This window comes from Polyodon spathula, chromosome 1 (genome assembly GCF_017654505.1).
Source record: "Polyodon spathula isolate WHYD16114869_AA chromosome 1, ASM1765450v1, whole genome shotgun sequence".
Taxonomy (NCBI): Eukaryota; Metazoa; Chordata; class Actinopteri; order Acipenseriformes; family Polyodontidae; genus Polyodon; species Polyodon spathula.
The window spans coordinates 8823308-8839022 of NC_054534.1; the positions used below are offsets into that span (position 1 = coordinate 8823308).

Genomic DNA, 15715 nt, shown 5'->3' on the forward strand with positions numbered 1-15715 from the left:
TGCGTGTGTGTGTGTGCGCGTGCAGATAGGTCAACATAGGTGTTTGAGATGATCTTAAGACAGAGCATGTTTTTATGAAGCGACAGCACTGCTAGTTCTTTTAATTCCATCAACAAGCTCAACACAACCCCATTTGTCAACAATATGTCCTCAGCAAAGGTCAAGGACATACAGAATGGTCTATGACTCTGATGTCAAGATGTTTTTTTTACCCACCAATACTAACAAGGCTCTGCTTTAAAAGGATTGTGAGGCGTGTGAATAAAAATGGATTTTCCAGACAGTGATTTACGAGTAAAAATTAAAATTTTATTTAATATTACACGGAAAAAAAAAGAAAAATAATAAAGAAGTATGTGAGGGAGGGAGTGCTGGAGTAATCAAAAATAAAGGAACGGAAGCCTCTTAGTCCTCTTCGCGCTCTGCTTAAATCCAAAAATAAAACAAAAAGGAATAAAAACAGAAAAGAGCCAAGTTAGTAAGGCCTCCATTCGTGACACAGTCTAAACTCCCACGTACTTCCCCCCAGCCTTTTTTCCCCCGCCTCTATTCCTTAGGACCAACCCCGAACACAGTAGCACGTTCCCTTTAGTATGCAAACCCCGCCCCGGTAGTCAGTGGATCACCAATCCCAAACTGACAGGTATCCTTAATTTCACTTGACTCCAGTGGCTGGAATTTACATACTCGTACTTCCGCCCCTCACCAAGGTGCCGCCCCTCAAAAAGATGACTTTTGTCATGGTCACAAGACCTTGGTAAGGGAAGTCCCGAGTTGGTTTGATGCCTTCTACTGTTGGGAGGCTGAATTGCAGACCGAAACCCCTTTGACTCATCACATATCCCACCCCTCAGAGTGGAGCCGAAGGAACACTCGGAAAACTCTAACCCCTCCTTTTCCCCTCCCTCCCGGGAAAAAAAATCAGCGTTTTGATGTAACTTACCTGCACGATGCCTTATTTGAAAGGTGAAGGGTTGGAGCGCCAGGTACCACCGCGTAATCCTAGCGTTTGAATCCTTCATTGTGTCTAACCACTTTAAAGGGGCGTGATCTGTGATGAGTACAAAGGGTCGTCCCAGAAGATAGTATTTTAAGGACTCCACCGCCCATTTTACTGCCAGGCATTCTTTCTCTACCACAGAGTACCTTTGTTCTCTCGGCAGTAACTTCCGACTAATATATAATATCGGGTGTTCTATACCATTTTTTTCCTGGGACAGAACCGCCCCCAGACCAGTCTGCGATGCATCTGTCTGAAGGATGAACTCTCGGCTGAAATCCGGGCTTATTAATGCTGGGGCCTGACTCAAGTTAGTTTTAATAGATTCAAAGGCTGTCTGACACTCTGCACTCCACTTAATTTTATTTGGAGCGTTCTTTTTAGTGAGATCAGTGAGAGGGGCGGCTATAGTGGAAAAGTGTGGAATAAAGCGGCGGTAATAACCAGCCAACCCTAACAGTGATCTCACCTGGGTTTTTGTGGTAGGTACCGGTGAATCCAACAAAGCCTGGACTTTTGAAACCAACGGTTTCACTCTACCCTTACCCATTATGAAACCTAAATATTTTGTTTCTTCTTTTCCAATGGCGCACTTTGCCATGTTCGCTGTGAGCCCCGCCTTCCTCAGAGACTGTAGGACGGCTTTTAATCTACTCAAATGTTCTTTCCAGGAAGAACTGTATATGACTACATCATCGATATATGCAGCTGCATACTCTCAATGAGGTTGTAATACCCTGTCCATCAGTCTCTGGAAAGTTGCGGGAGCTCCATGAAGTCCGAACGGCATAGTACAAAATTGAAAAAGACCATCTGGGGTTGAGAATGCCGTTTTCTCACGAGAGGCTTTTGCTAATGGAATTTGCCAGTATCCTTTCGTCAGATCCAAAGTTTAAATAAACCGAGCTCGCCCCAGCCTGTCTAAGAGTTCATCTACCCGAGGCATGGGATATGCATCAAACTTAGAGATAGCATTCACCCTCCTAAAGTCTATACATAACCGTAGTGACCCATCTGGTTTGTCTATTGGTACAATTGGGCTACACCACTCACTTCGGGAAGGTTCAATTATCCCAAGTTTCAACAAACACTCCACCTCCCTCCGGACAGAATCTCTCCGACTCTCTGGAATGCGATACGGTCTCTGTCTAACTCTCAGACCTGGCGGAGTGATAACAGCATGTTCAATCAAATGCGTTCTTCCGGGCACATTAGAAAACACATCACCAAACATTTTGATTAAATTGCTTACCTCTTTGCGTTGATCAGGAGTTAATTGTTCCCCCATCGGAGCCCCAGCTGCTGACACTGGCTCAATTGAGGGTCCATAGTCCTCTCCCTCCTGTTCGGGAGATATAAAATGGACCTCCCGTTCTTTCCACGGTTTGAGGAGATTAACATGATAAATTTGATTTTCCTTCCGACGCCCAGGCTGTCGGATCTCATAATTAACTTTTCCAATTGCTCGAATGACCTCAAAGGGACCCTGCCATTTAGCAGACAACTTAGATTCTGATAAGGGAAGCAACAACAACACTTTGTGTCCAGGTTGAAAGTTCCTAATTCTTGCATTTTTATTGTAGCTTTGCTGCTGCTTCTGCTGTGCCACTTTGAGATTGTCATGTGCCAATCGACCGACTAATTCTAAGCGATCGCGTAGCTGTAATACATATTTCACTATATTTTTAGAGTCTTTTGACTGTTCTTCCCAGCCTTCTCTTATGAGATCCAAGATACCCCGCGGCTGCCGACCGTACAAGAGCTCAAACGGAGAGAACCCCGTTGAGGATTGTGGTACCTCACGAACTGCAAAGAGCAAGTAGGGAAGCAGTTTAGCCCAATTACGTTTCTCCTGATCTACAAAGCCGTGCAACATACTTTTTAAAGTCTGATTAAATCGTTCAACAAGCCCATCCGTTTGAGGATGAAAAACTGAGGTTCGAAGTGAACGGATTTTCAATAATTTGTATAATTGCTGAATACAGCCAGACATAAAATTAGTGCCCTAATCAGTGAGAATTTCTTTCGGGATTCCCACCCTAGAAAATATTTTAACCAATTCATTTGCTACTACTTCTGCACTCATAGAGCGTAAGGGAACAGCTTCTGGATATCGTGTTGTGTAGTCCACTACTACCAAAATATACCGATATCCTGACTCTGCTCCCTCCAGAGGGCCTACTAAATCTACACCAATCCTCTCAAACGGTACTCCAATAATTGGCAGTGAGACCAGAGGTGCGGGGCGAACTAACTTAGGGGCAGCTAATTGACATTCCGGACACTCAGATACATACTTCCGCACAAGACCATAAACCCCTGGCCAAAAAAACCGGGCCAGAATTCGTTCCTGAGTCTTTTCAGTTCCCAAATGACCTGAAAATGGAATGTCATGCGCCAATCTCATGACTTCTGACTGAAAAGGCCTAGGAACCAATAACTGTTTTACGAGCTGTCCCGTCCCGGGAGCCCGGGTTATTCTATATAATAAGTGCCCAGATACAGAAAAATGCGGAAATACCACTGGTTGTCCTTCCTGCATATCCTTCCCCTCAACATATCTAACCTGTTTCCAAGCATACTGTAATGTGGGATCATTTTGTTGTTCATAGCCCAGGTCAATATCTCGGTCCCAATGATTAGGTACGCTGAGAGGAGTGTCTTTTATTATGTGACCTTCCACATCAGTAACCTCGCAGCCCCGGTCACACTGAACACCTACTCCTTTACCCTGCCGTTTACAAGATTGGTTTACCTTTGAGTCAGACCCCTCCCCTTGTCGTCTCAGAGTTCCCTCATATTTTTCCACCCTGTGCTCTCTCTTTGTTTTTCTCGGGCGGATTTTAGGGTTAAACAGGTCGGATTGTAACGGGAAAATCTCGCCAATTGTTTTCTCCCGTTGCTTAGATTGTCCCCTGGTAGAAACTAAGACCATTTCCCGACCTAAAATACGATAAAAAAACGGCCAGTCTCTTCCCAGGAGAACAGGGTATGGTAAACATTGCGCTACAGCCACTTTAACGTAAGCTGAGTAACCATCAACAGTAAGTCTAACTTTAGTGGTGGGATAAACCCGAGTCTCTCCATGGATACATGAGATAGCCACTTTACCCTGTGGCTCCCAGGTTACCCCCTCCAAAAGAGCTTGTCGAATCAATGTTTGTGCACACCCCGAGTCTGCAAATGCATTAGTACTCTTATCCCCGACCTGTACACTTAATTGATAAGGGCCCTCCCAACATTCCCCAGTGTTCTTACCTGTTACTGCCGACCAGGATCTTCTTGCCAGGTCTACCTCCATCATCGGACAATCCCTGGCTATATGTCCGGGCTCATTGCATCGGTAACAAACTGGGGTAGAAGGCACCAACGGGGTTTTCTTGTGGAGTGAGTCGGTGACTGACAGGTTAGGGGGTTTTTCTCTCGCCCAAGATGGGGCTAACCTCGACCTCCATGGTCTGAAGGTCTGGTTACCTCCTCTGGGCTTCACTGATGGGTTGGTCCTGGTTAGTTTAGGCGCAGGAGTGGGGTCAGAGGCGGCGCCTTCATTCGCATCCTCATAAGTTCTCGAGAGTGGTAGGTTGATTCCTTTTAACCCACTCCCGATTTCCTGGCGGTAGTATGGAGGCGAACTGCTCTATAGCGATCTTCTGCACCAGTTCTTGGGGTGTGTGTTCTTCCGGTTGCAGCCACCGGGTCCCCCGCCTCTATTCCTTAGGACCAACCCCAAATACAGTAGCATGTTCCCTTTAGTATGCAAACCCCGCCCCGGTAGTCAGTGGATCACCAATCCCAAACTGACAGGTATCCTTAATTTCACTTGACTCCAGTGGCTGGAATTTACATACTCGTACTTCCGCCCCTCACCAAGGTGCCGCCCCTCAAAAAGATGACTTTTGTCATGGTCACAAGACCTTGGTAAGGGAAGTCCCGAGTTGGTTTGATGCCTTCTACTGTTGGGAGGCTGAACTGCAGACCGAAACCCCTTTGACTCATCACAAGGATATTGAGGGTTCCAGAAGGAGTTCTGATTTTCAAATTTGTATCTATTTATTTTACTGTTTTTTAGGTTTGAAATATTAGTTACATTTTGAATTAAAACAACAGATATTATCAGTCTTTATTTCACATGTACACACAGTGGGAGGAGACCAGGTCCTTCAGTATTTTATCATGTAGCACTCATAATATCAGGAAACCTGAGGTGCAACTTTCTAACCAGGTCTCCCTGCTTTGCCAATAAAAACAGCTTGATGGGCTTTTCATAATAAGACTTCTTAGTCAGGAACACTTATCTTCACAGACGAGCACAAGTCTGTCACAGTTGGGACACGATTTCCAGTATCTGCATCCCACAGCTAAACCAGTAAGTCAAAGAACTGCAACTTTATCTGCATCCCACAGCTAAACCAGCAAGTCAAAGAACTGTAACATTATCTGCATCCCACAGCTAAATCAGCAAGTCAAAGAACTGCAAGTAGAAAATGAACGCATGAAACCACGAAGTGAAACTGACACTGGGCTTATTGACCAGAACTAGGAAACACAGCAAAATACATGTGTGTCTTTAATTTTTTTGTGCACAAAGTAATAAGTGGAGTTGCACATATTTCTGCAGCTATGCTTTTCTCTTCTGTTTTTGCAGCTAACATTTTAGTTTTCAAATCAAATCAAAATACAAACGAGACAAATTCTATTACCTCCAAAGATATTTCCTTTGCAACTCCTCCCCCAACAGAAAATGACTCAAGCACTTTATGAGATCACAATGGACATGTGCAGATCACAGCGAGTGGTTTTCACCGCAGCGGTAAACCAAACCTCGAAAGTGTATCAGCTTTCATTAAGAAGGAGGATACACTAACGGACCTGTCCGAGGAGGCAGAGAGGATCATGGGGCAGCTCGATTCGGCACTGTGCTTCTGAAACTGGGTGATGGCAGGTATCTGCTGGCTGTGACCCCGCAGCTCATGAAGCCTCTCTCCTGTCAGAAACCACAGTCACTGTCAACTTCATACACCCTGGCCCAAATAAATTACATAAAGTAGCAGTGTCCCACAATCACAATGAATTTCACACTTATATCCATATTTCTGCAGAACCTTATTTTCTTTCTTTCATTTAAAAAGCAGAATAAAAATGCTTATGAGGCTTGGTGGCCCAGTGGTTAAAGAAAGGGGCTTGTTACCAAGAGGTTTCAGGTTCAATCCCAGCTTTTCACAACCTTTCAGGTTGTTGATGGGTAAATTTGTAAGCAAGAGTTTCTTTCTCAGATAAAGCAATTATTTCAGCCTTCAAGGCTATGTTTAAATCCTTTAGTTTCTGAGACTTTTTCATTTTATTATGCAATGGTCAAAAAGAAACTGAACCACATGATTTCCACAAGTCAAGCTGGGTGATCATGTGACCACAAGGCTGTCGAGTACGATGCATAGCGAATGTGTTAAAATGCAGGACAGTAGATGCAGGCATTGTGAAGAAAATAGTGTTACACATCCCCAAGTGTTGTTACAAGTGTTTAAATAACGTAGCTGTAATTTATTTTCACTGTTAACATCCTGACAACTTTTTAGATTTATAACTTTAAAGTTTCAAAGCTCTTTTCAAAATGGCCGTTCTAGTGCACCCGGCTTTGAGATCCGTCCACTAAATCACTGCAGGAACATAACAACAAGTGCTCTGGCTTTTCAGTTCCGCACCACATCATGGAAACAGTGTAAACAGCTGTCAGGGTGCTAATAATGAAAAGAAAAATTACAGGTACATTATATAAAGAGTTGTAGCAACACGTGTAGACGTGGAACGCTGTATTTTTCGAAACCCCGCTATTTACTCCAAGTGTGGTGGAAATCAATTGTATGACTGTTACATTTTTTTTGTATTAAGCAGAGTGAGACATTAAACACAGTGAAATCATCAGGAGTTTATTTCCATTGACTCCCATTGTATTGGAGCTGGGACATTTAAATGTGATGACAATAAGAATTATATAATTCTTTGGTGTGTGTTTCCTCAGTAGTTTTGACTTGCTTTTTCTTCATGATTGGGTTTTCTATGTAATAAGAAAGGGAGAGTATATCAGTGAGTGATGAATCTACTGTAGCTTGAGTGAATGATGATAGCCCACTATTAAAACATGGAGCTGTTACATTTTGATAACAAAAGTCCCATGCAATGTGTGCAGGGTGCATTTTCAAACATTCAAAGATTGCTTTTCATCATTCACGAACTACACTGACTGATCCATTCACCACCTTTTTGTCTGGGTAATACAATACATCATCATATAAGCATTACTCCAGAATTTATACCCAAAAATACTGATTTAAATCAGAGTCTTTCGGACATACTGCTGTCCACTGAAAGGGAAATCTGTCTGCAGTGGAAACAAACAACAACAGTGCCCTCTATTGGTCTGCTATGTATCAGCAGAACATTCCCTTGAACACATCATGGGCCATAAATAGCTCGAGTAACACATTTCTCAACTCTGTAGCGTTCACCTTCATGAGCTGCGGGGTCATATGGCAGGGCATCCAGATCATGCTGCTTCTGCGACAATGCTGGTTTTACTTCATTTTAAAGCCAAACAAAGAGACCCACTAAGAGACTCATGCACAGATAAATGCTGTTTATCACAAAGTCTCCTTGTTTTAATCATTTAAACATCTGTGGTGTTTAGATCAGCCATTACTTAGAACAACTGAACAGGCTGAAGTGTCTTTACAATTGGTACACAGCTGGATTCTATGATTCTCTCACTAAAGTTCCATACAGGTGACGGCCACTAAAATGAACCGTTTCACTAGCACATTGCCTGAACTCCTACATCACAGTTTCCAAACCAGGAGATATTTCAAGTCCGCTTTTATTACGCTCCTGGGGATTCATCTCTAAAAAGAACTTTATTCAAAGCCTGTATTATTTACACAAGCAAATATTAAATATTTCCTACTGTATTCAAATATTACTACAATGCTTTTTTAAATGTGTCACAGACTGAAAGCCTCATGGACCATGTAAAATACATGCAATGCAAGCGCAATGTTTTGTAGTCTTGTGACACAATAAGAGAGTATGCTTTTTGCCACACAATACTGTGCTGTTTGTCTTGTCATATACATTGTACAGCAATTTAAATGGATTCAGTAACCCGGAACGCTTGCTTTCCCTCAAATAACAACCTGAACATTCCACAGCAACACGATCCCATCATCGCCGACTGAAGCAAACCTGTGGGAACACAAGGCACAAGCATTTACCAGTTCATTTTTTAAAAGTTTACCCCAGGAAACCACCAGATTTACAGAAATACACCACACAATCCTGTGGTGTGCAGATTCCCGTTTTAATTTAAAACTCTGTTAAATACATAGCCACTCAGAAGTGGATGTTCGGTTTTATCAACCTGATCTTTCATGGGTGACATACTTCCATCCTAGTAGTAAACTCCTACCTCTGTGTTGTTTCCTGCAGAATGTAGGGATGAAGGTTGGTGGGCAGTGGAGCAGAGCGTTTCCTAAGACTGTCTTCTGAACTCTTGTTTTATTTGGAAGCGTCAACAATGAGAGAGCATTAGGCAGTTCTTTTTCACAGCCCAGCTTTAAACAGGTGTGTGCTGGAAGGTAGCGGTGCCTGGCGCCCTCTGACACCACTGGCCCTCAGCGCTTCTTCAAAAACAGATTTCCAGGAAAGAAATAAAAGTAACTGTCGTGGAGGCTGATAAAGGATACATTTTCTGTCTTCAAAACCAATAAAAAAAACATGTCCGCAATCTGCTTTCATCTGAGACACTGTAAAGACAAGAAGAGCCTTCTGCAAAGCCCTCAATAACAAAGGATTACTGGGGGAGGTGAGGCGTAAAACCTGACTTATTGGTTCCCATTGTGGTCCTTTGCTGGTGCAGATAAATAAAACAGCACAGGTACTGTATACCATTCAGAAATGAAAGGTACAGCAAGGTATATAACTGTCAAAACAGCACCAAATGTTTATTTTTAAAAGCAAATCTGTACACGGTACCAAAAACAGGTGATGCTCTATACATTTTCTTATCAATCAAGAACAACAAGATTGCTCACCAGACAATCCGCACCAGAAACCGAACCATGTCAAAGTGCCCTTTAAGCACCCGGAGTTCCGTGTAAGAGTTCTTTGGTTGCTCTTCTCCGATGAACAACACGGGTTTTCTATGGACTAATCAGAAACACAAGATAAATAGTACTTTTTATTCAGCCTGAAATTGTTATATTAGGTGAAGAATTTTTATTATAATCCTGTGAACATGTAGGTCAATTTACAAACGTTTAACTCAAACGCGGTTACCATCTGTCACCAATGTTTGGTCTCCTTGACATTGAGTCCTAAAGGGAATGTTCACAGGGATTATAGATTTTAAACATCACTTTGTTTATGCTGATGTTAGGAAGCGCAGAGAATGGCTTGTTGTCAGTGTCTGTACTTCACTCACCTCTACAGGCCCCTGTGATTCTCGCTCTCCAAGAAGCCATCGCAACATCCCTGGTTTGTGAAAATGCAACACAACAACAAATGAATGAACACAAAACAACATTAGGCCACTTTCCGTGCAGCGATAGCGCAGCAGGAGGGCCAAATAATATTTAGGCAAGTAGTTAAACTGATGTTCATTAGTAGACTGCACTTTGAATCTAATACAGAATAGCAAAACCTATTCAGTACAAATTCAATGCGATGACCAATCAGCCACACGTATTTCGTGTGCCGTTACTGTACTGCTTTGACAACACAAAGACGGTTTGCGTGATTATGAATAGCATTTAATTAATGCACATAATATACATGAATCGTATTATTAGAATAAAAACGTCTGAACTCTGCTGACCGATCACGAAATCGTCTATATATGAAATCTATGACATACATACTATTACTAACTTTTTTACTTTCTGCAAAGTAGTTTATCGCCACAAGCCCACACTATGCGCTCCAGGACACATATTTCACGTTGCAATATAATAACGTGTTTACATCATCATTCCTATTGCTCATGTTTTGCTACGGCTGTATGCTAATTAATAAACATAACCTGTGTTGCGCTTCCTGCCCCTCTCACGTGACACTGCAAAGACTGAGTTGAGTATGGCAGCGTTTCACGGACGAAAAGGGTCACATTATATAATTTATACTGTACTAACTATGGCAGTGTTTACACTACAGGTAATGTGGTGCCTGTTGGTATCTAAGCTAAGGTGTCTAATGTGTGCTGCAGTGAAAAAAATGTACGTTTGAAAATGTCATTTGGTGTTGTTATTATTTCGAGGCAATGTGCTTTCAGGTGGTCTATTGTAATAACTACAGCAGTTTGTATTTATTAGTGCATATTTGTAATAATAATAATAATAATAATAATAATAATAATAATAATAATAATAATGCATAGTGTTCCTGGCAGTAGTAGCTACTCTCAAGTTAACTTATACATAGAAACTCACCTGTGTTACTGCCCCAACCCCTCTACATTGTAATAATGAGATACAATATAATTCTCAACCCTCTACACTGTAATAACACTATGTAACACAATTTTTGTTCCTGGCTAGTAAGTGTTATTTCCTAATTGCTTATGCCTCAAAATTATAGAAAATGTCTATTATTCCCCACAAACTTTGCTTTTGTGACCAGGACAGTGATATTTCAAAATATCACTATTTCCAATGGGAAAACGGGCAAATGTGTGTCTTTTCGTTCACATAAAGTCAGAAAAAAACAACATATGAATCCAAATTAACATGTATTTACACTAAAGTAATACAAAAATGACTACAAAAGATTTAGAAGTGAGTAGTTTTTCGAGATTTACGATTATACTCTAAATACATTATTAGTATAAACATACATAAATACACAGACTTTATGTGAACGAAAAGGCACACATTTGCCCGTTTTCCCATTGGAAATAGTGATATTTTGAAATATCACTGTCCTGGTCACAAAAGCAAAGCTTGTGGGGAATAATAGCCATTTTCTATACTTTTGAGGCATAAGCAATTAGGAAATAACACTTACTACCCAGAAAAAAAAAATAAAAAAAAATTTGTTACACGGTCTACCCTCTACACTGTAATAATGAGATACAATATCATTCTCAACCCTCTACACTGTAATAATGAGATACAATATCATTCTCAACACTCTACACTGTAATAATGAGATACAATATCATTCTCAACCCTCTACACTGTAATAATGAGATACAATATCATTCTCAACCCTCTACACTGTAATAATGAGATACAATATCATTCTCAACCCTCTACACTGTAATAATGAGATACAATATCATTCTCAACCCTCTACACTGTAATAATGAGATACAATATCATTCTCAACCCTCTACACTGTAATAATGAGATACAATATCATTCTCAACCCTCTACACTGTAATAATGAGATACAATATCATTCTCAACCCTCTACACTGTAATAATAATAATGAGATACAATATCATTCTCAACCCTCTACACTGTAATAATGAGATACATATCATCAACCCTCTACACTGTAATAATGAGATACAATATCCCTCTACACTGTAATAATGAGATACAATATCATTCTCAACCCTCTACACTGTAATAATGAGATACAGTATCATTCTCAACCCTCTACACTGTAATAATCAGATACAATATCATTCCCTCTACACTGTAGTAATTAGATACAATATCATTCTCAACCCTCTACACTAATAATCAGATACAATATAATTCTTGCTCACTTTTCATATTAAACCTCTACTGTTTTATCAGAGTGAATTTTTTTTGGCTCTATGCTCCAATGTTAAGCTTTAATCTTTCTTGACTAAAAGTGTTTCCAGCTTGTTAGAAGAAACCACGTTTATTGGATACTGTTTGCTTCCAGATTTCAGAAAATCAAGGGACATTCCTTGAATGGCCAAGGTAGGCATAACATAGTGAAGGTGTCTCATAAATAAATGATATCCTTTCTGGCAAGGTATTGCACACTGTACTGTGAGGTCTCATTTACACGGACTAATATAATTTACCCACATTTTACTGCAGTAGCACTATCAATGAAACGTATATATATATATATATATATATATATATATATATATATATATATATATATATATATATATATATATATATATATATATAAATCAATAACAAAAAAAACCTGAAAATATTTAAGTAGACTAATCCCAGAATACTAAACTGGTTCATTTCAGCTACAGTCTGAGTGACCGCTCCGGTATACAGTTTAGCCAGGTGGTCTGAAGGCATCATTAATCTTTACAGAGTTGGTAATTAGCAGTTTTTGATTGTATAGACAGAGAGAGAGATTGTTTGCTAGAAACCATAGATTTTATCTGCTGTTCCTTTCCTTTGATTTTTTTTTAAATTTATACTAGGACAATGGATTTTATACTTTTTAATGAGATGTATTCGCTTTTTCATTACAGAACAGACCCTAAGATATGCTCCTTCATTGTTGCTGCCGTGATGTAAAATAGCATTGTATAGGATATCAATGTGATTTCAGACTCCTACTCATGGAGTGTTCCCCACAATCTTTCCTGAATACTAGACCTGCTTGAATAGGAAATATAAGGTAGGTGCTTTTACACATTTTGCTATAGCTGTTCTGTTTCAAATTGCATTGACATGATCACTGCCTCGCTAAGCACTAGAAGTGCTTTATTAAACTACTCTTATTCGCAATGGTTTTGGTCAGGGGTGTTCCTTTTTGATGTGATCTCTTTGAAGATGGGAGGGGTCAAAAATCAAAAGTTGTGTTAAAATACTTCCAGATAAGACGCTAGTGATGCAGGTCAAAAAAAGTAAGTAAACAAGAAAAAACAACTGCGTGCAATCAGTAAGTGTTCTAATCAGATATCAGCAGGTGTTGGTGCACTTGCCTTTTACTGTAAAGATGTGGCTTTATAGTTAAGGTGTCTCAACTAACTGCCAGTGCCATTGTGCAGTTTTCTTGCGTTTGCTTTTTTTCTTAAGCATATGATGAAATCCCAGGTCATGCAAAGCCATTGGTTAATCAGCGGGCTTCAATGTGATGCACACAGTGATTCAATCTCGTATGCACTTGTTGTCCACCCCACACAGCAGGAGGAGAAGCATCTCTTAAACAGCTGCACCGCAGGAGCAGAATGAGAAACCCGAACGAGCCAGGATACAAAGCCATGCATTTTCTACATCAAAACAGGAAAATGTAACAACAAAATAGGCCATCACAGTGGTCTGCAGGTGAAGAATAGGAAACACAATCACAGTTAGAACTCCTGTAATAACACTAACGTCTTTTAAATGTACCTCTATTGGGATGTGTTCCTGCAACAGCAATGTCTACAGAAAAGCACCACTGGAAAGTACAACAGTACAGTTACACTATCCAGTAACAGTGCACAAACCACATTCAAACAACACACTGGGAGCTACACAATCATTTGACCTGTCAGTGTATAAAACAAGCCACATTGCTTTCGTGCAGTTTCTTCTTTGACCAACAGAGGGAGCAGTGTTCTATTGCTTTCTGCATTCCCACCCACTACCATCTCAGTTGGCCCTTAATTAAGCTATAACCACTGGCTTATCTATGTGATGCTGTGCATGCTTGACAGTAGGTATGGTGTTCCTTTTTTGGTACGCCTCACCAGACTTTCTCCAAACGTAACGACTATCAGCGTGACCAAATAGCTTGATTTTTGTTTCATCACTCCACAAAACCTTTGACCAGAACTCATATCCTCATTCAAATGCCATTTTGCAAACTTTAAGCAATTGTCTTTGTGACATTTTCCTAAGAGTGGCTTTGTAGAATTTCATGTACTTCTTGATAATATAAACAGTAGTTGAAATTGGGATACTCAAATGCTTGTAAGTCTCCTTGTATCCTTCTCCAACTTTATGACAATAAATAATTTTCTGCTTACGATCCTCAGTTAGCTCTTTACTTTTTCCCATATTGACTTATTGGTAATGACAGCAATTCTCCTATGCCTAATCCTGTTATACTCTCTAAGAATGTTCATACAATCCAGCATTTTCTAGGCTTTTCTAGAATTAGGTTCTGCATTATCATATTGAAATTTCTAGCTCCTTGTAGATAAGATTTCCTTTACATGAGAGTAGATGTTAAAGCTTCATGCTGATTTGAACTCGGCTCTTGCCAAGATAGGCACCAACTAAGAGGTAGCTTTGCAGTAAACTAATGTGATCCATCTGGGTCTCTATCCATTTGCGTTTCTTTCCATCTGATGATGTAGATATCCTTCTGCCTGCTGTTGATGGCTGAAGTGTAATGCTGGCTCCAGGGATCATCTTATTTTTCTTCCCCAGCGCATCAACACACACAGTGACTGCGATGCTGGCTCTGGGGATCAACCACAGTGCGGTCTCCAAAGTGCAACAGCATGACAACCATCTGGATTGAGCTAAGTAGGGTACATCTCTGGGGTCTTCAAGTGGGAACCTTCCATCCTCTGTATTTCGTTAACTAGCCCACAACACCTCTAGAGGGCTCGACGGTGATTCTGGCATCCCAGTAACACCCCACTCTGTCCCCCACTCAACTCAACGCGGCTTACTTACCTGTACATCAGCGTTTCTTTCTTTCTATTGTGCTTGAGATCCCCATCCAGAATCTTTCCGTCTCAACCACAGCCAGTTGCTGCTCCTCTCTGCTGCTTCAGATAAGTTCTTCACTGTGCGACGCAGCTCTTGGCCACTAAATCCGACATCTCTGAGAAACTGGGTTAAATCCTCAACAACCCACCTCCACTGGGTAAACCCGGACTGTCCATCCTCGCTGTTCCGCTTTAGTGGCAAGTTGAGCATACCGAAGTTTCTTTCTCTCATACCCCTCATCTACAGCATCCTCCTATGGCACTGTTAACTCTACCAGATGAGCAAGGCATACTGATCCAGACCACAAGATAATATCTGGTCGAAGGTTAGTGGTGGCAATCTCAGGTGGAAAAATAAGCCATTGACCAACATCTCCCAGCATTTTCCAGTCTCTAGCAGCTTCTAGTTGTCCTGGGCAAGGCTTGGTTTTAACACCTTTTCTTGGCAATTGGTCTCCTGTGTGGAGGAATGTTGTCTTTTGTGTGTAATGTTTTGATGGAACTGGTGGCAACCTATTGGTCACTTTACATTTGTCTTCCAATGCTAAGGCCAAACATCGTAGCACCTGATCATGGCGCCAAGTAAACCATCATTGGCTAAGACTCACCTTTACATCCTGTCAAAATGTGTCTTAATGTTGCAGGTGATGAACATAAAGAACATGAGGTATCCTCTCCTACCCAGAGATTTAGGTTCTGTGGTGATGGGAGAACATCATATGTTGACCTGATGAGGAAACTGATCCTGCTCTGTTCCATTGTCCATAGGTCTGCCAGCTGATCTTTTGTTGTTCCACACTCTTCCATCTCATCCATTCTCCCTGCTTTGCCTGGTAAACGACCTTTATGCACCTCATCCTCTCCTCCTGCTTTTGCATCTCATTGACTGTCAGCTTCCTCCTTTGAGCTGGGGCTGCCTTGTGCCATGTAGGAGGAGCTGAACTGAGGTCAAGACCCCCTCTTCCATGCTGAACGTGCCCCATGATATCACCGATTTGAAAGGCAGCCGTTGCATCTTCCACAGCTTTCTTTGCCTCCCACTTCCAGTTTTCAACACAGGTGCTGCCTC

General features: G+C 41.1%; 1 pseudogene; it reads right to left on the minus strand.

The window, feature by feature from the left end:
* LOC121330337 overlaps positions 1-9518 on the minus strand; it is a 19056-nt pseudogene extending 9538 nt beyond the window's left edge.
* Positions 9519-15715: the final 6197 nt, after the last annotated feature.